Source organism: Panulirus ornatus, chromosome 23, assembly GCF_036320965.1.
Source record: "Panulirus ornatus isolate Po-2019 chromosome 23, ASM3632096v1, whole genome shotgun sequence".
Classification (NCBI taxonomy): Eukaryota; Metazoa; Arthropoda; class Malacostraca; order Decapoda; family Palinuridae; genus Panulirus; species Panulirus ornatus.
Genome location: NC_092246.1, coordinates 24552578 through 24574028, shown reverse-complemented (window position 1 = coordinate 24574028; position 21451 = coordinate 24552578). Strand labels below are relative to the sequence as shown.

General features: G+C 45.2%; 1 protein-coding gene across 2 annotated transcripts in view; it reads left to right on the top strand.

Annotated features, from left to right (window-relative positions):
* Positions 1-21451, top strand: part of LOC139756938 (uncharacterized) — a 461695-nt gene that overhangs the window by 112243 nt on the left and 328001 nt on the right. The gene's annotated exons all lie outside the window — the stretch shown is intronic.

The window sequence follows — 21451 nt, the reverse complement described above, 5'->3', positions numbered from 1 at the left end:
TGTCCGGAAAAGTTAGGTCGGTCATCCGTTGCCCTGATGTATGAATCTCGACCATCAGGTCAGATCCGTGAGAGCGTTTGTGGTCACCACTTGTATCCGATTGTCCCTCTCACTCTTTCCTTTTTCTTTTTCCTCTCTCTCTCTCTCTCTCTCTCTCTCTCTCTCTCTCTCTCTCTCTCTCTCTCTCTCTCTCTCTCTCTTTCTCTCTCTCTCTCTCTCTCTGTCTTGATAAACGCTATGTAATGAAGAAATGAATGTTAACCGGAATGTTTCAGGAAGCACTACGGATCTCAAGGACAACAGACAACAGATGGTAAACATAAAAATCGACAGATCAAACAAATGATGAGCTCACCCTCAGATCCGTAGTCCCACAGGAACAACTTTATGTCCCAGACCCAGACTGTCAGTCCTAGAGGACATCTGTATGTCCCAGACCCAGACTGTCAGTCCCAGAGGACATCTGTATGTCCCAGATCCAGACCCTCAATCCCAAAGGACATTTGTATGTCCTAGACTCAGACCGTCAGTCCCTGCGGGACAGCTCAGTGTCCCAGGGAGGAGCGGTTGGTCCCTGAAAGTATTTTACGTTTTATTTCTTGTCAGTCATCTAGTATTTGTTTAGAGCAGTCTGGTTATATTTTAACTATACTGGAGGCACGGTAAGAGACGTTCCTCCTAACCTGACCTAACCTACCTTCTTGTGTACCTACGACGAGCTTCTTCCACAAGGCAGAGGTAGCGCGTAGCGCTCACCGCGGGGAAATATAGTTTACGAAAACCGGGTCGTGTGGATTAGGTGTAGTCATGTGTTATGTTTGAGAATCAGAGTTTGTATGTTTGTAAAGTGGACACCAGCAGCCCACGTGTGGGTGAGGCTGAAAGAAAAGACAGCAACCTGGGCGTGACACTCGACAATCACTAAAGTGTTAGCTTATTACACAGCCTTCACTAACCCTCCCGTTACCCAGGCGGATAATACCGGTCATATTCCTCCCTAGTCCCTGGCTGCCAACCCAAGAGAGATTTTCGTAGAGTTACATAGATACACAGACCCCATGGCCGTCGAGGCGGTAGAGAGAATGTTTATTGTTCACATGGTTGTACCAATTAGCAGAATATACTCCGATTGCAAGTTAGGCCAGAGAGTCGAGCTATATTTCCCACGGACGAGATGTGAAACTCAGAGAAGTTCACATTGCTCACGATGACTGTGCGACCAACTGCCACGACACAGGAGAACCCCGACCATGATATATGAGAGCCTGGACGACACATAGTGGAACATCAACGACAGCACAAGGGAGACAACAACAAAGGGGAGGCACAATGAGATCACAGGGGAGCCTGGGAGACGACACAGGGGAGCCTGGACGACAACACAGGGGAGCCTGGACGACAACACAGGGGAGCCTGGACGACAACACAGGGGAGCCTGGACGACAACACAAGGGAGCCTGGACGACAACACAAGGGGAGCCTGGAGGACAACACGAGAGAGCCTGGACGACAACACAAGGGAGCCTGGACGACAACACAGGGGAGCCTGGACGACAACACAGGGGAGCCTGGACGACAACACAGGGGAGCCTAGACGACAACACAGGGGAGCCTTGACGACAACACAGGGGAGCCTGGACGACAGCACAGGGGAGCCTGGACGACAGCACAGGGAAGCCTGGACGACAACACAGGGGAGCCTGGACGACAACACAGGGGAGCCTGGAGGACAACACAGGGGAGCCTGGACGACAACACAGGGGAGCCTGGACGACAACACAGGGGAGCCTGGACGACAACACAGGGGAGCCTGGACGACAACACAGGGGAGCCTGGACGACAGCACAGGGGAGCCTGGAGGACAACACAGGGGAGCCTGGACGACAACACAGGGGAGCCTGGACGACAACACAAGGGGAGCCTGGAGGACAACACAGGGGAGCCTGGACGACAACACAAGGGGAGCCTGGACGACAACACAGGGGAGCCTGGAGGACAGCACGGGGAAGCCTGGACGACGACACAGGGGAGCCTGGACGACAACACAGGGTAGCCTGGACGACAGCACAGGGGAGCCTGGAGGACAACACAGGGGAGCCTGGACGACAACACAGGGGAGCCTGGACGACAACACAAGGGGAGCCTGGAGGACAACACAGGGGAGCCTGGACGACAACACAAGGGGAGCCTGGACGACAACACAGGGGAGCCTGGAGGACAGCACGGGGAAGCCTGGAGGACAACACAGGGGAGCCTGGACGACAACACAGGGGAGCCTGGACGACAGCACAGGGGAGCCTGGACGACAACACAAGGGAGCCTGGAGGACAGCACGGGGAAGCCTCCGAGCTATATCTGCAGGCTGGTGACAGCGATATGGTCCTGAGGATCATTTTTGTTATTGTGTCAATTTTTCTATTTTTGCTGCTTATGTTTCTTGCTGATACGAGGTCCCTGTACCTCACCTACTGGCGAGAGGTCCCTGTACCTCACCCACTGGCTGGAGGTCCCTGTACCTCACCCACTGGCTGGAGGTCCCTGTACCTCACCCTGAAGACGTCTAGAAATAGACGAAAGCTTGGCGTCTCTGTTTTTCTGTTTCCTTGAGGTTTATATATATATATATATATATATATATATATATATATATATATATATATATATATATATATATATATATTGCTTTGTCGCTGTCTCCCGCGTTTGCGAGGTAGCGCAAGGAAACAGACGAAAGAAATTGCCCAACCCACCCCCATACACATGTATATACATCCACGTCCACACACGCAAATATACATACCCATACAACTCAATGTACACATATATATACACACACAGACACATACATATATACACATCCACACAATTCACACTGTCTGCCCTTATTCATTCCCATCGCTACCTCGCCTCACATGGAATAACATATATATATATATATATATATATATAGATATATATATATATATATATATATATATATATATATATAAATATATATATATATAATAAAGAAAAAGAGATAGTTGTGGATTTTTTCAAGATACAGTAAGATTGTGGAACTTCGTTAAAATCACCAGTAGACCAAAGGCCAGAACTATATTTTCAAACGCGTTTAAAAAAGGAGGAGAGGAGAGGAAGTACTAGATATATTTATGGATTCTAAAATTTTCAGGTCTTTGGAGGAAAGGTTGTATATTGCAGGCTGGACTTGGTGTCGCTTTCAAAAGTTTTTGAAATCTTTAAGGTCAGAGTAAAGTCTTCAGGAAAGATATTTCATAAAATGAAAACCCTAGAGTCGTAGGCGTTAAGTCATGGGGTAGCGGGAGGCGCGAAAATGCTGAGTTCAGACATTTGTTGAAAATGTATGAGAAGAATGTTTGCTTCTGGAGGGAGGGCCTTCTGCTCTGTGTGTGTGTGTGTGTGTGTGTGTGTGTGTGTGTGTGTGTGTGTGTGTGTGTGTGTGTGTGTGTGCACTGGATTCAGTAGTAATATGAGAGCATAAGTTATAAGTAGTCATGTATATACAGATATAGGAGAATGTGTTGTACAGACTCGTTTATACAGATTATACATATACAGACATAGAGGAGTGTGTTATAAAGACCCATGTACACAGATTATACAGATACAGACATAGGATAGTGTTATAAAGACTTGTGTATACAGATATAGACATAAGAAAGTGTGTTATAAACTCATGTACATGTTATAAACTCATACATGCAGATACACAGACTCATAAATACTTTTGTAATGAAATATTTTTATTTCTATCTTATTTTTTTTCATTTTTAAAGATTTTTTCCTATTGACTTTTCACGCTTGCAGAAGGTTGCGCTAGCAACAAACGACTAATCGTTCATGGAAAAATCCTCGTACGTCTCCTTATGTTGGTAACTGTGAAGGTAGTGATACGGAAGAGGAAGATTTTCCAGGTTCCCGCCTCCACCCGACATCTTGGTCGTGTTGTACTACACTCGTGGGTAGTATTCGTCTTCCTCTCACATCCGCTATACTCTCCACATACATGGTTTACATACACAAACATACACATAAGTTTCAGCTGGCACTACGGAGTGGAGAGAGAGAGAGATAGAGGGACAACAAAAAGAAGTAATGAATGGATCAGCAGCAGAGAAAAGTAGTGGTACAGTATGGTACAGATACCGGACACACAGAAGGCATTGGGGTCGCGAGGTACGGGAAGACCAGGAATGACTGCATTACAGTAAGTAAGGAGGAACACAACGGACGCAGGTAATATGGTAGTCACATGAAAGCATCATCTCAAACCACATCACTCTATCAAGGGCGAAGCATGAAGAGAGTATCACTTTGTTAAACTAATGAACTCAGATAAAATCCCGGACAAGAGTGAGGACACATCTGACGATGTGAATGTTGTGGGCATTTACCGTTGAGGACCGGCAGCTTCATACCACTGAACTAGAAGTGGACTGGAGTCCTGTCGAACATTACTTCAAGAGTAAGAACAATTGTAATATTTATGAAGGTGCTTAACCCATACCAGGCTCATGAACCAGGTGGTATTATCTCACCCTCTGTAGCTATGAACCAGGTGGTATTATCTCACCATCTGTACCTATGAACCAGGTGGTATTATCTCACCATCTGTACCTATGAACCAGGTGGTATTATCTCACCATCTGTACCTATAAACCAGGTGGTATTATCTCACCATCTGCACTCATGAAACAAGAAACAGGTGGTGTTATCTCACCACAGGTATGTACCTAAATATGTGTAGAGCCACTTAAGATGTGGTTGTTGTTCACGATGTGGTTCCAGAAGAGTTGCTTATCACCGGAGGGAAGGAGGCAATATATCGCATGTCCTCCAGAGAAGTAACAGGGCCCGAGCAGTAGACCACAGCCACAAACAACACTGCCCTACAGACCAGTGATAAAGATTGTAAGAAGACGGGTAAAGGACTTAATGGCAAATACAAACTACTGAAGTAAAACCAACATGGATTCTATAGGAGATCATGCACAATGAATCAGTCTTCTACAGGGAAATTAGCATTCTTATACTTCCGGTTGGCTAGTTGTACTAGACCTCATAGAAGATTGATAAGCTGGATCTGCAGGCTGGTGTCAAGAGAGGATTATTAAATGCATAAATTATAGAAAGTAGTTATGATGAAGACCAGAGAACACATGACGATGTAATGTTGCAACAGGGCCAAGATGATAGGTGGCATGCTTTAGTGGTCAGTGATGACACCGTTGTTATTTCTGATTTATGTAGATACTTTCTCAGTAAGACGAATCATACTTGATGTTAGACTTCCGGAGGAAGTGTAGGGCAGGATAACAACATGAGTTGCAATAGGACCTTGATCAAATCAAAGATAGGCAGGCTAATGACTGATGATAGTAGACACAAACAAATATATGATGTTGATGTTGAGAAAGGGTTAGAACAGACCAAAGTATGTCGCACAACACAGAGCATTATGTGCTTTAGCAGTTTTTCCTTCTTCCCGTGGCTCACTCTACCGTCCTCACTGCACTGCACTTCCCATCTCACAAAGAAAAGGAAAATAATCTACTCCAAATCTAAAAGAACCAGCTTTTGAAACGGATCTTAAACGTTGCATTATGACTACCTTATCAGCACAAAGACTGAGTGAGGTTATGGGAAGGACAAGCTTTATCTTGGTAAATAACATAAACAAAAATGTGTTTAAGATAATGGTGAATTATCGACCGAAGTTGGAGTATGTATGAACACTTAGGTCTCCTACCTTAAGAAAACAAACAGAGCTGCTGGATAGGATGCAAAGGAAAGCTTTGAGAATAGCGCCAGCGTGAAGGATAATGAGTTACGAGGAATGGAGAAGAGCCTTTCAAACAGCTGTCATGGCATGAAAAGCAGTATAAATGGGGGCGTAATACCCACCTTTGAATTCTTCAAGAACCATAATAGTGTTGACAAACCAGATCCTTGATCAAGGCTCAGAGCAATACTGTCCCACACTAGACAAAGAAACTGTACCAAAAGAATTATCAGGACATGTGGAGACGACATCCTCTACAACACACTCCGGATCTCGTATGGAGACATCCTCTACAACACACTCCGGATCTCGTATGGAGACATCCTCTACAACACACTCCGGAGGTCGTATGGAGACATCCTCTGCAACACACTCCGGAGGTCGTATGGAGACATCCTCTACAACACACTCCGGAGGTCGTATGGAGACATCCTCTACAACACACTCCGGAGGTCGTATGGAAACATCCTTTGCGACAGACTAAGTGAATCAGCGTGTGATGAAATTATTGGGATTCAAAACGTACCTGAAACATGAATGTAATTCATGGTTAAAAGGCGGCGTCTCACAATTGAAATCTGCACCTCCATATATGAAAGTAGGTACACACACACACACACACACACACACACACACACACACACGCACACACACACACACACACACACACACACACACGGAGCGAGTTAAGGAGGCAGCGGCGGACACTTGACAGATATTGAAGGACTCTTGGTAACAATAAAACAGAATTTGATGTGAAATGATTTCAACGGTGAGTGACGTTCGAGATGCAATTCTTGCCAGTATTGGCGGGCGGGGACACATGGACGCGCACACTGACTGAAGAAGACGAAGGCATGAGAGATGAGAAAGATGAAGGAATGAGGAATAGAGCACATGCTAAGAAAATGACATAGGAAAGAACGTAAAAAATGTTGAGAATGAATGTCAAGAGTCAAGTGTATCCTGGGTCTGGGGTCTGGTGATCTCCTGGGTCTGTGGTCTGAGGAGGAGTGATCTCCTGGGTAACTGGCATAGTGTCCCCTAGCTGCTGCTTCCTGCAGTTTTTGTTCTGATGACGTGCCACTAAGAACTGACCGTTTCGATTCCTCCTTCCTGGGGTACTGAGCGAAGCTGTGCAACCCTCTTCCTCGTTTCGTCTTTTCGTTTTGAAGAATTAGGTCTCCAAACACCTGCGGACATCTAGTTCATTTCTGTATCGTTTTCTTTTTTAATTCATCGAGATGGCTTTCCTTCGGGCCTGTTTTGCCTGTCGTGGTGTAGCGGTTAGCGCTCCTGACCCTGACGCATTCACGGGCCGCCCAAGGTCGAGCGCGCAAGTTCGAATCCTGATTACGGCGGTCGATCCACAGTCAACGCAGTTGTTCATCCAACCCAGGGGTGGGTCGATGAAATGGGTACCTGACTTAGGTTAGGGTATATATATATATATATATATATATATATATATATATATATATATATATGATAGAGTTGATAGAGATGCTCTGTGGAAGGTATTAAGAATATATGGTGTGGGAGGAAAGTTGTTAGAAGCAGTGAAAAGTTTTTTATCGAGGATGTAAGGCATGTGTACGTGTAGGAAGAGAGGAAAGTGATTGGTTCTCAGTGAATGTAGGTTTGCGGCAGGGGTGTGTGATGTCTCCATGGTTGTTTAATTTGTTTATGGATGGGGTTGTTAGGGAGGTAAATGCAAGAGTTTTGGAAAGAGGGGCAAGTATGAAGTCTTTTGGGGATGAGAGAGCTTGGGAAGTGAGTCAGTTGTTGTTCGCTGATGATACAGCGCTGGTGGCTGATTCATGTGAGAAACTGCAGAAGCTGGTGACTGAGTTTGGTAAAGTGTGTGGAAGAAGAAAGTTAAGAGTAAATGTGAATAAGAGCAAGGTTATTAGGTACAGTAGGGTTGAGGGTCAAGTCAATTGGGAGGTGAGTTTGAATGGAGAAAAACTGGAGGAAGTGAAGTGTTTTAGATATCTGGGAGTGGATCTGGCAGCGGATGGAACCATGGAAGCGGAAGTGGATCATAGGGTGGGGGAGGGGGCGAAAATTCTGGGGGCCTTGAAGAATGTGTGGAAGTCGAGAACATTATCTCGGAAAGCAAAAATGGGTATGTTTGAAGGAATAGTGGCTCCAACAATGTTGTATGGTTGCGAGGCGTGGGCTATGGATAGAGTTGTGCACAGGAGGATGGATGTGCTGGAAATGAGATGTTTGAGGACAATGTGTGGTGTGAGGTGGTTTGATCGAGTGAGTAACGTAAGGGTAAGAGAGATGTGTGGAAATAAAAAGAGCGTGGTTGAGAGAGCAGAAGAGGGTGTTTTGAAGTGGTTTGGGCACATGGAGAGGATGAGTAAGGAAAGATTGACCAAGAGGATATATGTGTCGGAGGTGGAGGGAGCAAGGAGAAGAGGGAGACCAAATTGGAGGTGGAAAGATGGAGTGAAAAAGATTTTGTGTGATCGGGGCCTGAACATGCAGGAGGGTGAAAGAAGGGCAAGGAATAGAGTAAATTGGAGCGATGTGGTATTCCCTGCGTGTCGTAGAAGGCGGCTAAAGGAAGGGAGCGGGGGCTGGAAATCCTCCCCTCACGTTTTTGACTTTCCAAAAGAAGGAACAGAGAAGGGGACCAAGTGAGGATTTCCCTTAAAGGCTCAGTCCTCTCTTCTTAACGCTACCTCGCTAATGCGGGAGATGGCGAATAGTATGAAATATATATATATATATATATATATATATATATATATATATATATATATATATATATATATATATATATATATGTAAGGGATAATGAGATGTGGGAGAAGGTAATGAGAAATAGTGTAAATGACAGGCACGGAATTAGTTAATTGCAGTAAATTAAAGGGACTATGTTCTAGAGTGTAATGTAATTAGCTTGAGAGAGAGAGAGAGAGAGAGAGAGAGAGAGAGAGAGAGAGAGAGAGAGAGAGAGAGCGTCAACTTCCCTGAGGTCCACTAATCATCTAGGGAGGAGCCCAGTAGATGAGGTTATAACCAGCTGGAGCTGGGGTAAAAATGACGCCTCACACAGGAATAAATTTACATCCTGATAGAGAATTACACCAGGCTCCCCCTGCCTACCTGCTGGTGATCCCAGGCTCCCCCTGCCTACCTGCTGGTGATCCCAGGCTCCCCCTGCCTACCTGCTGGTGATCCCAGGCTCCCCCTGCCTACCTGCTGGTGATCCCAGGCTCCCTCTGCCTACCTGCTGGTGATCCCAGGCTCCCCCTGCCTACCTGCTGGTGATCCCAGGCTCCCCCTGCCTACCTGCTGGTGATCCCAGGCTCCCCCTGCCTACCTGATGGTGATCTCAGGCTCCCCCTGCCTACCTGCTGGTGATCCCAGGCTCCCCCTGCCTACCTGCTGGTGATCCCAGGCTCCCTCTGCCTACCTGCTGGTGATCCCAGGCTCCCCCTGCCTACCTGCTGGTGATCCCAGGCTCCCCCTGCCTACCTGCTGGTGATCCCAGGCTCCCTCTGCCTACCTGCTGGTGATCCCAGGCTCCCCCTGCCTACCTGCTGGTGATCCCAGGCTCCCCCTGCTGACCTCCCAGACTACTGGTCAGATCAGGCCGTCCCCTCAAGCCAACCCTCACAAGACTACAGAAAATATTTCAGTAATGAAAGACTTTATATTTTCATAAGGGTACATAAACAAGCCACACATAGTGTAGTGTAAGCAATAGTGTGGTGTAAATAATAGTGTAGTGTAAGCAATAGTGTGGTGTAAATAATAGTGTAGTGTAAGCAATAGTGTAGTGTAAGCAATAGTGTAGTGTAAGCAATAGTGTAGTGTAAACAATAGTGTAGTGTAAGCAATAGTGTAGTGTAAGCAATAGTGTAGTGTAAACAATAGTGTAGTGTAAGCAATAGTGTAGTGTAAGCAATAGTGTAGTGTAAACAATAGTGTAGTGTAAACAATAGTGTAGTGTAAACAATAGTGTAGTGTAAGCAATAGCGTCGTTTGGGAACAAAACCGAAAGTATTACTTGGATTTCGTAATACTGCTCATACGTTTTCTTTTCAACTGACTCACTTCCCAAGCTCTCTCATCTCCAACAGACTTCATACTTGCCCCTCTTTCCAGGACTCTTGCATTTACCTCCCTAACAACCCCATCCATAAACAAATTAAACAACCATGGAGACATCACACACCCCTGCCGCAAACCTACATTCACTGAGAACCAATCACTTTCCTCTCTTCCTACACGTACACATGCCTTACATCCTCGATAAAAACTTTTCACTGCTTCTAACAACTTTCCTCCCACACCATATATTCTTAATACCTTCCACAGAGCATCTCTATCAACTCTATCATATGCCTTCTCCAGATCCATAAATGCTACATACAAATCCATTTGCTTTTCTAAGTATTTCTCACATACATTCTTCAAAGCAAACACCTGATCCACACATCCTCTACCACTTCTGAAACCGCACTGCTCTTCCCCAATCTGATGCTCTGTACATGCCTTCACCCTCTCAATCAATACCCTCCCATATAATTTACCAGGAATACTCAACAAACTTATACCTCTGTAATTTGAGCACTCACTCTTATCCCCTTTGCCTTTGTACAATGGCACTATGCACGCATTCCGCCAATCCTCAGGCACCTCACCATGAGTCATACATACATTAAATAACCTTACCAACCAGTCAACAATACAGTCACCCCCTTTTTTAATAAATTCCACTGCAATACCATCCAAACCTGCTGCCTTGCCGGCTTTCATCTTCCGCAAAGCTTTTACTACCTCTTCTCTGTTTACCAAATCATTTTCCCTAACCCTCTCACTTTGCACACCACCTCGTCCAAAACACCCTATATCTGCCACTCTGTCATCAGACACATTCAACAAACCTTCAAAATACTCATTCCATCTCCTTCTCACATCACCACTACTTGTTATCACCTCCCCATTTACGCCCTTCACTGAAGTTCCCATTTGCTCCCTTGTCTTACGCACCCTATTTACCTCCTTCCAGAACATCTTTTTATTCTCCCTAAAATTTACTGATAGTCTCTCACCCCAACTCTCATTTGCCCTTTTTTTCACCTCTTGCACCTTTCTCTTGACCTCCTGTCTCTTTCTTTTATACTTCTCCCACTCAATTGCATTTTTTCCCTGCAAAAATCGTCCAAATGCCTCTCTCTTCTCTTTCACTAATACTCTTACTTCTTCATCCCACCACTCACTACCCTTTCTAAACAGCCCACCTCCCACTCTTCTCATGCCACAAGCATCTTTTGCGCAATCCATCACTGATTCCCTAAATACATCCCATTCCTCCCCCACTCCCCTTACTTCCATTGTTCTCACCTTTTTCCATTCTGTACACAGTCTCTCCTGGTACTTCCCCACACAGGTCTCCTTCCCAAGCTCACTTACTCTCACCACCTTCTTCACAGCGCTGGTGGCTGATTCATGTGAGAAACTGCAGAAGCTGGTGACTGAGTTTGGTAAAGTGTGTGGAAGAAGAAAGTTAAGAGTAAATGTGAATAAGAGCAAGGTTATTAGGTACAGTAGGGTTGAGGGTCAAGTCAATTGGGAGGTGAGTTTGAATGGAGAAAAACTGGAGGAAGTGAAGTGTTTTAGATATCTGGGAGTGGATCTGTCAGCGGATGGAACCATGGAAGCGGAAGTGGATCATAGGGTGGGGGAGGGGGCGAAAATTTTGGGAGCCTTGAAAAATGTGTGGAAGTCGAGAACATTATCTCGGAAAGCAAAAATGGGTATGTTTGAGGGAATAGTGGTTCCAACAATGTTGTATGGTTGCGAGGCGTGGGCTATGGATAGAGTTGTGCGCAGGAGGATGGATGTGCTGGAAATGAGATGTTTGAGGACAATGTGTGGTGTGAGGTGGTTTGATCGAGTAAGTAACGTAAGGGTAAGAGAGATGTGTGGAAATAAAATGAGCGTGGTTGAGAGAGCAGAAGAGGGTGTTTTGAAATGGTTTGGGCACATGGAGAGAATGAGTGAGGAAAGATTGACCAAGAGGATATATGTGTCGGAGGTGGAGGGAACGAGGAGAAGAGGGAGACCAAATTGGAGGTGGAAAGATGGAGTGAAAAAGATTTTGTGTGATCGGGGCCTGAACATGCAGGAGGGTGAAAGGAGGGCAAGGAATAGAGTGAATTGGAGCGATGTGGTATACAGGGGTTGACGTGCTGTCAGTGGATTGAATCAAGGCATGTGAAGCGTCTGGGGTAAACCATGGAAAGCTGTGTAGGTATGTATATTTGCGTGTGTGGACGTGTGTATGTACATGTGTATGGGGGGGGGGTTGGGCCATTTCTTTCGTCTGTTTCCTTGCGCTACCTCGCAAACGCGGGAGACAGCGACAAAGTATAAAAAAAAAAAAAAAAAAAAAAAAAAAAAACGTTTTCTTTTGTTACTAACCAGTTGGTCCTGAAAGAAATGGGTTTCAATACTTACCTACATCCAGACATCCATTGACAACTTACGATCATTTATGGGAAACTGGAATATTCATTTGATATCTGGTCACTACAAGTTACCGGCTCCATGTTTACCTGACATATTGGACAACACTAGCCCTGGCCTACCTACTCTCACCGAATGAAATTCTTGTTTACGTTATAACTGTGTGATGATGAGGTCTTACAATGCTTCCAAGAGCAGCAGTAGCAGCAGCAGCAGTGTGTGGTTGGTTGGTGAGGCCAGGAGCGGCCGGCGGGAAAGGCTTACGTCACAGATACAGACAAACAGGGGATCATAACCCGGGTTGTTAAGGCTGTGGTCCGGGCCGCTGGCCCTGGTGGCATGGTCTGGGCCGCTTACCCAGATGTTGTGTTGTGTGGTGACTGCTATGGTGGTGGAGAGAGTCATGATGGAGATGGTATTGTAAAGATGATGGTAATGGTGATGCTACATTTACTGCTGCTAATGTTGCTACTCCTGTTACTGCCTCTGCAGATGTTACTTTCGTATTTACTCTCGTTACTGTCACTACCCCTGCAGCTTTTGCTGCTGCTGGTACTTTGCTGCTGTCAGTCACAGTGGTACAAGTACCGCTGTGACTGTTGTTTCTACCCCAGCAGACACCGCTGCCTTAATAACGCTGTTATTTCAAGCTGTATGAACACGCGGGTGGGGGCAGCCCTGGGAAACGGTGAGGTTGGCTCTGATGCGATGAGTGTGTCCCTCAGAGATAGTAAGAATGGCCCTGGAAGACGATAAAAGTGACCTTAGGAACGATGACGGTGGACTTGGGCTACAGTGAGAATGGCCCTGGGATGGTGAGAGTCGCCCTGGAAGACGGTGAGTGGCCTTATGAGACGGTAAGAGTGACACTGGAAGGTAGCAAAAGCGGCACTTGAAAGTAAGATTGGTCCTGGGAGACCCTGTGAGTTGCCCTGGGAGAGTCTTGTGTGGACAGAAGAAAAGTGGAGAGAGTCTATGAAACTGAAAGAAGAGAGGGAGAGTGGAAGGAGGGTAAGAGTAATGGGCTGGATCATGGGGTGTGGTGGATGCCTTGAAGAGGGAGGGGTTGGAAGTGGGAATGAGGGAAAGAGGGCGGAAGAGGGTGCGGCAGAAAGAGCGATGAAGGGAAGGGACAGGGGGAGAAGGTGGAATGGAGGGGCTTCAAGAGGGAGAAAAAGGAAAAGGACTGAAATACGAGGTTAAAGAAGGCGCTGTAAGAGGGAGGGTCTGGAGAAAGGGCTGGATAATTTAGCTAAGAAGGGATGAGGACAGTAGGGGAGGAGGGCGGAGATGTGGTGGTCCTAATTAACTGATCCACAAACATCACCGCTTCCCCCTTCCTCCCCTCCTCTTACCTAATCCTTCCTTTCCCTTTTCTACTCCAGTCCATCTTTCCTCATCCCCCATCCTTCCTCCTCCTTCTCAAATACTCCCCTCCTCTCTTCATACCTCTCCTTTCAACCCCTCGCTTCTCCTCCCTTCCCACCCCTCCCCATGCTCACCCCTCCCCCACCTTCATTCTTCATCCTTCCCATCTACACCCCTCCCCTCCCCTCATCACCCCTCCCTCCCCCGCCTGTATTCATCTCCTCCTCCTAAACTGACCAGCTGGCCGCCACAGGGTACCTCCTGTCTACTCTATTGTGTCTCTATGAATTCATCCTTAATTGGGAAAGAAAAAAGGTCACAGTTGAAGAATTTCGCGTAAGTGTTTGGGTAACCTGGACTTATGAACCAGAAGCAACAGATGATAAAGTTAGCCATTGCGTAAGCCGCAACTATACATAGGATTAATAACTAGATACATAAGAACATAAAGGAAACTCAAATTAATGAATTGATTACAAGATGCTCATTGAAAGTATAGAATTCGAGATTTTGCTTGCAGTATATTTTTGGCTAAAAGAGGCGACAAAGTTCACCTCTTTCGACGAGGCAATAAAATGTTGACTTTACCGGAGCTGTGAATAACCTCATTCCATTTTCTATAACCCTCCTCCCGATACCTCAGACAAGTTCGCCTTAAGCACAATAGTTCCCAAACAACCAGGTCACTACACGTCACCAGATAAAAAAGGTTACATTGTTGGGAAACCTTTATAAAGTGCTTCGGTTTTTTCTTACCCTCTTATAGCCCTTTCTTCGCCATCTCAATTTTGCATTTTAGTGACATAGAGGCAGGAGAGCCAGTGTTTGTATTGGTAGAGGCGCCCTCTCTCTCTCTCTCTCTCTCTCTCTCTCTCTCTCTCTCTCTCTCTCTCTCTCTCTCTCTCTCTCTGTGTGTGTGTGTGTGTGTGTGTGTGTGTGTGCGTGTGTGTGTGCCCACTCAAGAGAACTGGAAAGGAAAGGAGTCCCAAAGGAACCCTGGAACCTTGAAAGACTTCTCCCTCCCCCTCCCACCACGAAGGACCCTTAGACCCTTCCAAGGGTCCTCGTGTCCCCCTGCCCCTGGCTCCGACCTCTGTCCATTGTTGCCAGCACCAGTGTGGCACTGTGGCCTGCAGGAGAGAGAGAGAGAGAGAGAGAGAGAGAGAGAGAGAGAGAGAGAGAGAGAGAGAGAGAGAGAGAGAGAGGTGGGGGGAGAGAGGTGGGGACTGGGGTGATAGGAGAAAAGTAGGTAACTAACTGAACACAGAAGAGTGAGGTGATATGACTCAGTAGTGAGGGCAGACTGTAAGCCAGTAGACACGAGTAGAAGTAGACGCGAGTAGAAGTAGACACGAGTAGAAGTAGGGGAGGAGAGTGTGTGAGGGAATGTGGCAGGGCAAGAGTGTGAGTAATGACAAGGAAGATCAGGGAGGCAGATTTACCTGTTAGTGACGAGAAGCGTCTAATGCAACATTGTGTGTGTGTGTGTGTGTGTGTGTGTGTGTGTGTGTTGTGTGTGTGTGCGCGCGCGTGTGTGCACATTGTAAGTTAGTTCAAATATCAATGTTGATGCACATTTTTGATATACATTTTTCTGTTAAGAAGCTCACATGTGTGCCCTGATTTACAACTTGCTCTTTGGATATCCTGTGCACTGTATGTTGATGCAGTAACCTCGACCATCCGATTTCTTTCTGACCAGAGGCTAGGATGACCTGGGATGACGTCATCATGTCACAATAGGCCTATTATCTACTTCTGGTCACACGAGAGACTTGGGTCCCATTGAAACTTCTGCTGACCGGTCTCCTTCCTCCATCCCGCCACTGAGTTGGCTGAAGGAGTCTACATGTACACATGTTGTACACGTACGTGTATGCATCTGGAAGGTTCTTATGTCTGGGTGCACATGATACGTCACGACCGCAAACACTGCTTACTTGCCACAGTAAATCTGTATATATATATATATATATATATATATATATATATATATATATATATATATATATATATAAACTAAATCTGATTTTGATTATATAATCCTTGGCGATATTTTACTGGACCACAACTACAAGGTATCGCCGCTACCATCGGTAGCTGGGAAATATGGACATCTTGGGAGGGACAACTTCCTCGACGAAACTGCACTAATTTTCGTCCATACAAAATTGAGTTAGCATCAGCAAGTCACGGGACATGATCATCTGTAGGAGGTCACGGGACATGATTATCTGTAGAAGGTCACGGGACACAAGAGAGTGATGTCGTTAACAACCAGAGCCGTACGACCCTCAGGCAGGGCGGAGGGCCATGCCACCCAGGCGGGGTTCCCGGGACGACCCCCGCCTGTTTATCGATCCCGCGACACATGGCGTTTCGCGAGTCGGGGGGGGGAGTGTCTGGGAGAGGGGAGGAGGTACAGGAAAGTTAGGGGAAGGAGTGAATGAGGGGAGGATTGGAGGACTGGGTGAGGGATTGGTTGATTAGGAAGTGCAGACACACGTGGAATTGGAGGTTAAGATGTGTAGGAATAGGGGGAGGAGGGGACTTCAGAAGGGGTTATAAGAGAGGATTAGGAGGCGAGATGAGATGACTAGGATTAGAAGACTGGATGGTGGTGACGAGTGGGGTGGGGGTATCCAGAGCTGGATCGGGCACGGAGGTACGATAGAGCGTTGAGCGTTAGACAACGTGAATAGTCATGGTAAGGTTGAGAGGGGAGTAGTGGCTGGAGAGAGAGAGAGAGAGAGAGAGAGAGAGAGAGAGAGAGAGAGAGAGAGAGAGAGAGAGAAAAAAATAGGAGAGGGGGCCAGGGAACAGGTAACGTGGTCGAGGTATCCGTTACAGGTATCATATTACCCCCTGAGGGTAATATGAGGGGGCTGGGGGAAACCAGGCACATGTACCCTCCTGACTTACCCTCTCCTTGCCTAACCCCTCCCCTTCCTCCCCTCCCCTCCCCTCCCTTCCCCTCTCTTTTGACGTTATGAAGGGAAGGCTGCAACAGTCGCCCTCACCGGGTACTTCATCGAAAACTGACATACACGATGTTCTCGTATTACCTGCAGCCATAGCTTTCTAAAGGCCTTACCCTAATATATATATATATATATATATATATATATATATATATATATATACATATATATATATATATATATATATATATATATATATATAGATATATAGGAAGAAGGTGGATGTGTTGGAAATGAAATGTTTGAGAACAATATGTGGTGTGAAGTGGTTTGATCGAGTTAGTAATGTAAGGGTAAGAGAAATGTGTAGTAATGAAAATAGTGTGGTTGAGAGAGTAGAAGAGGGTGTGTTGAGATGGTTTAGACATATGGAGAGAATGAGTGAGGAAAGGTTGACAAAGAGGATATATGTGTCAGAAAATGAGGGAACAAGGAGAACTGGGAGACTAAATTGGAGATGTAAGGATGGAGTGAAAAAGATTTTTAGCGATCGAGACCTTAAAATTCAGAAGGGTAAAAGGCGTGCATGGGGCATATTGAATTGGAAAGATGTGGTATACAGGGGTCGACGTGATGTCAGTGGACTAAACCAGGTCATGTGAAGCGTCCAGGGTAAGCCATGGAAAGACCTGTGGGGCCTGGTTGTGGATAGGGAGCTGTGGTTTCGGTGCATTACACATGGCAGCTAGAGGATGGATGTGAGGAGATGTTGCCTCTCTTAATCTGTTCCTGACCTGTGCCTTAATCGCTTAACCTGTTTCTTAATTCATTTGCTTGCTCCACTCACTGGCAGCTGGTATATCACGTGTTCAGTCCTGACGATGTAAGTATACGAAAGCGCTTGACACTTTCTTCTGTCAACAATATATCTCTGCATTTTGAATTTCTGTTCCAGAATGATTATCATTTAAGTTTCTTTGTCAAGGAATCTCTTTGCACTGGCTAGGCAATAGTGAATCTCAAGACGATTATCATTAAGAAACATCCCCAACATATCGCATTATTTAATTCAGCCTCTTTAACCATTCGGATACGCCCCTCCCCCGTACAGAGGGAATCCGGACTCCAGTGACTAAGCTGCACAAAGATATTTTGCTCGCTTTTAGTGAATATTTTGAGTCTTAAAGGGCAGAGAGATTACGAGTGTGGAGCAAAGGAAGATTTCTCATTGAGCCTCTTTTATGTTCTGAAAATTTTGGCCCTTTGACCTACGCTGCTGGGCAATATGATGTTTTTATAGTTTATGTTTCTCGTCTTAGAATCGTCTCATATATATATATATATATATATATATATATATATATATATATATATATATATATATATATATATATATATACATATATATATATATATATATATATATATTCATTTATCTATTCATTTATTTATTTTGCTTTGTCGCTGTCTCCCGCGTTAGCGGGGTAGCGCAAGGAAACAGACGAAAGAATGGCCCAACCCACCTACATACACATGTATATACATACACGTCCAAATACGCAAATATACATACCTATACATCTCAACGTATACATATATATGCACACACAGACATATACATATATACACATGTACATAATTCATACTGTCTGCCCTTATTAATTCCCATCGCCACCCCACCACACATGAAATAACAACCCTCTCCCCCTCATGTGTGCGAGGTAGCGCTAGGAAAATAAAATGAAGGCCACATTCGTTCACACTCAGTCTCTAGCTGTCATGTAATAATGCACCGAAACCACAGCTCCCTTTCCACATCCAGGCCCCACAGAACTTTTCATGGTTTACCCCAGACGCTTCACATGCCCTGGTTCAATCTATTGACAGCACGTCGACCCCGGTACACCACATCGTTCCAATTCACTCTATTCCTTGCCCGCCTTTCACCCTCCTGCATGTTCAGGCCCCGATCACTCAAAATCTTTTTCACTCCATCTTTCCACCTCCAATTTGGTCTCCCACTTCTCCTCGTTCCCTCCACCTCTGACACATATATCCTCTTTGTCAACCTCTCCTCACTCATTCTCTCCATGTGACCAAAGCATTTCAAAACACCCTCTTCTGCTCTCTCAACCACACTCTTTTTATTACCGCACATCTCTCTTACCCTTACATTACTTACTCGATCAAACCACCACATATTGTCCTAAAACATATCATTTCCAGCACATCCACCCTCCTGCGCACAACTCTATCCATAGCCCACGCCTCGCAACCATACAACATTGTTCGAACCACTATTCCTTCAAACATACCCATTTTTGCTTTCCGAAATAATGTTCTCGACTTCCACACATTCTTCAACGCTCCTAGAATTTTCGCCCCCTCCCCCACCCTATGACTCACTTCCGCTTCCATGGTTCCATCCGCTGCTAAATCCACTCCCAGATATCTAAAACACTTCACTTCCTCCAGTTTTTCTCCATTCAAACTTGCCTCCCAATTGACTTGACCCTCAACCCTACTGTACCTAATAACCTTGCTCTTATTCACATTTACTCTTAACTTTCTTCTTTCACACACTCTACCAAACTCAGTCACCAGCTTCTGCAGTTTCTCACATGAATCAGCCACCAGCGCTGTACCATCAGCGAACAACAACTGACTCTTTTCCTAAGCTCTCTCATCCACAACAGACTGCATACTTGCCCCCATTCACAAAACTCTTGCATTCACCTCCTTAACAACCCCATCCATATACAAATTAAACGACCATGGACACATCACACACCCCTGCCGCAAACCTACATTCACTGAGAACCAATCACTTTCCTCTCTTCCTACACGTACACATGCCTTACATCCTCGATAAAAACTTTTCACTGCTTCTAACAACTTGCCTCCCACACCATATATTCTTAATACCTTCCACAGAGCATCTCCATCAACTCCATCATATGCCTTCTCCAGATCCATAAATGCTACATACAAATCCATTTGCTTTTCTAAGTATTTCTCACAAACATTCTTCAAAGCAAACACCTGATCCACACATCCTCTACCACTTCTGAAACCACACTGCTCTTCCCCAATCTGATGCTCTGTATATGCCTTCACCCTCTCAATCAATACCCTCCCATATAACTTCCCAGGAATACTCAACATACTTATACCTCTGTAATTTGAGCACTCACCTTTATCCCCATTGCCTTTGTACAATTGCACTATGCAAGCATTTCGCCAATCCTCAGGCACCTCACCATGAATTATACATACATTAAATAACCTTACCAACCAGTCAACCATACAGTCACCCCCTTTTTAAATAAATTCCACTGCAATACCATCCAAACCTACTGCCTTGCCGGCTTTCATCTTCCGCAAAACTTTTACTACCTCTTCTCTGTTTACCAAATCATTTTCCCTAACCCTCTCACTTTGCACACCACCTCGGCCAAAACACCCTATATCTGCCACTCTATCATCAAACACATTCAACAAACCTTCAAAATACTCACTCCATCTCCTTCGCACATCACCACTACTTTTTATCACCTCCCCATTAGCTCCCTTCACTGAAGTTCCGATTTGTTCCCTTGTCTTACGCACTTTATTTACCTCCTTCCAAAACATCTTTTTATTCTCCCTAAAATTTAATGATACTCTCTCACGCCAACTCTCATTTGCCCTCTTTTTCACCTTTTGCACCTTTCTCTTGACCTCCTGCCTCTTTCTTTTATACATTTCCCACTCATTTGCATTATTTCCCTGCAAAAATCGTCCAAATGCCTCTCTCTTCTCTTTCACTAATAATCTTACTTCTTCATCCCACCACTCACTACCCTTTCTAATCAACCCACCTCCCACGCTTCTCATGCCACAAGCATCTTTTGCGCAAGCCATCACAGCTTCCCTAAATACATCCCATTCCTCCCCCATTCCCCTTACCTCCTTTGTTCTCACCGTTTTCCATTCCGTACTCAGTCTCTCCTGGTACTTCCTCACACAAGTCTCCTTCCCAACCTCACTTACTCTCACCACTCTCTTCACCCCAACATTCTCTCTTCTTTTCTGAAAACTTCTACAAATCTTCACATTCGCTTCCACAAGATAATGATCAGACATCCCTCCACTTTGCACCTTTCAGCACATTAACATCCAAAAGTCTCTCTTTCGCGCGCCTATCAATTAACACGTAATCCAATAATGCTCTCTGGCCATCTCTCCTACTTACATACGTATACTTATGTATATCTCGCTTTTTAAACCAGGTATTCCCAATCACCAGTCCTTTTTCAGCACATAAATCTACAAGCTCTTCACCATTTCCATTTACAACACTGAACACCCCATGTATACCAATTATTGCCTCAACTGCCACATTTCTCACCTTTGCATTTAAATCACCCATCACTATAACCCGGTCTCGTGCATCAAAACTACTAACACACTCATTCAGCTGCTCCCAAAACACTTGCCTCTCATGATCTTTCTTCTCGTGCCCAGGTCCATATGCACCAATAATCACCCATCTCTCTCCATCAACTTTCAGTTTTACCCATATCAATCTAGAATTTACTTTCTTACACTCTATCACATACTCCCACCACTCCTGTTTCAAAAGTAGAGCTACTCCTTCCCTTGCTCTTGTCTTCTCCCTAACCCCTGACTTTACTCCCAAGACATTCCCAAAAAACTCTTCCCCTTTACCCTTGAGCTTCGTTTCACTCAGAGCCAAAACATCCAGGTTCCTTTCCTCAAACATACTACCTATATATATATATATATATATATATATATATATATATATATATATATATATATATATATATATATATATTTTTCATACTATTCGCCATTTCCC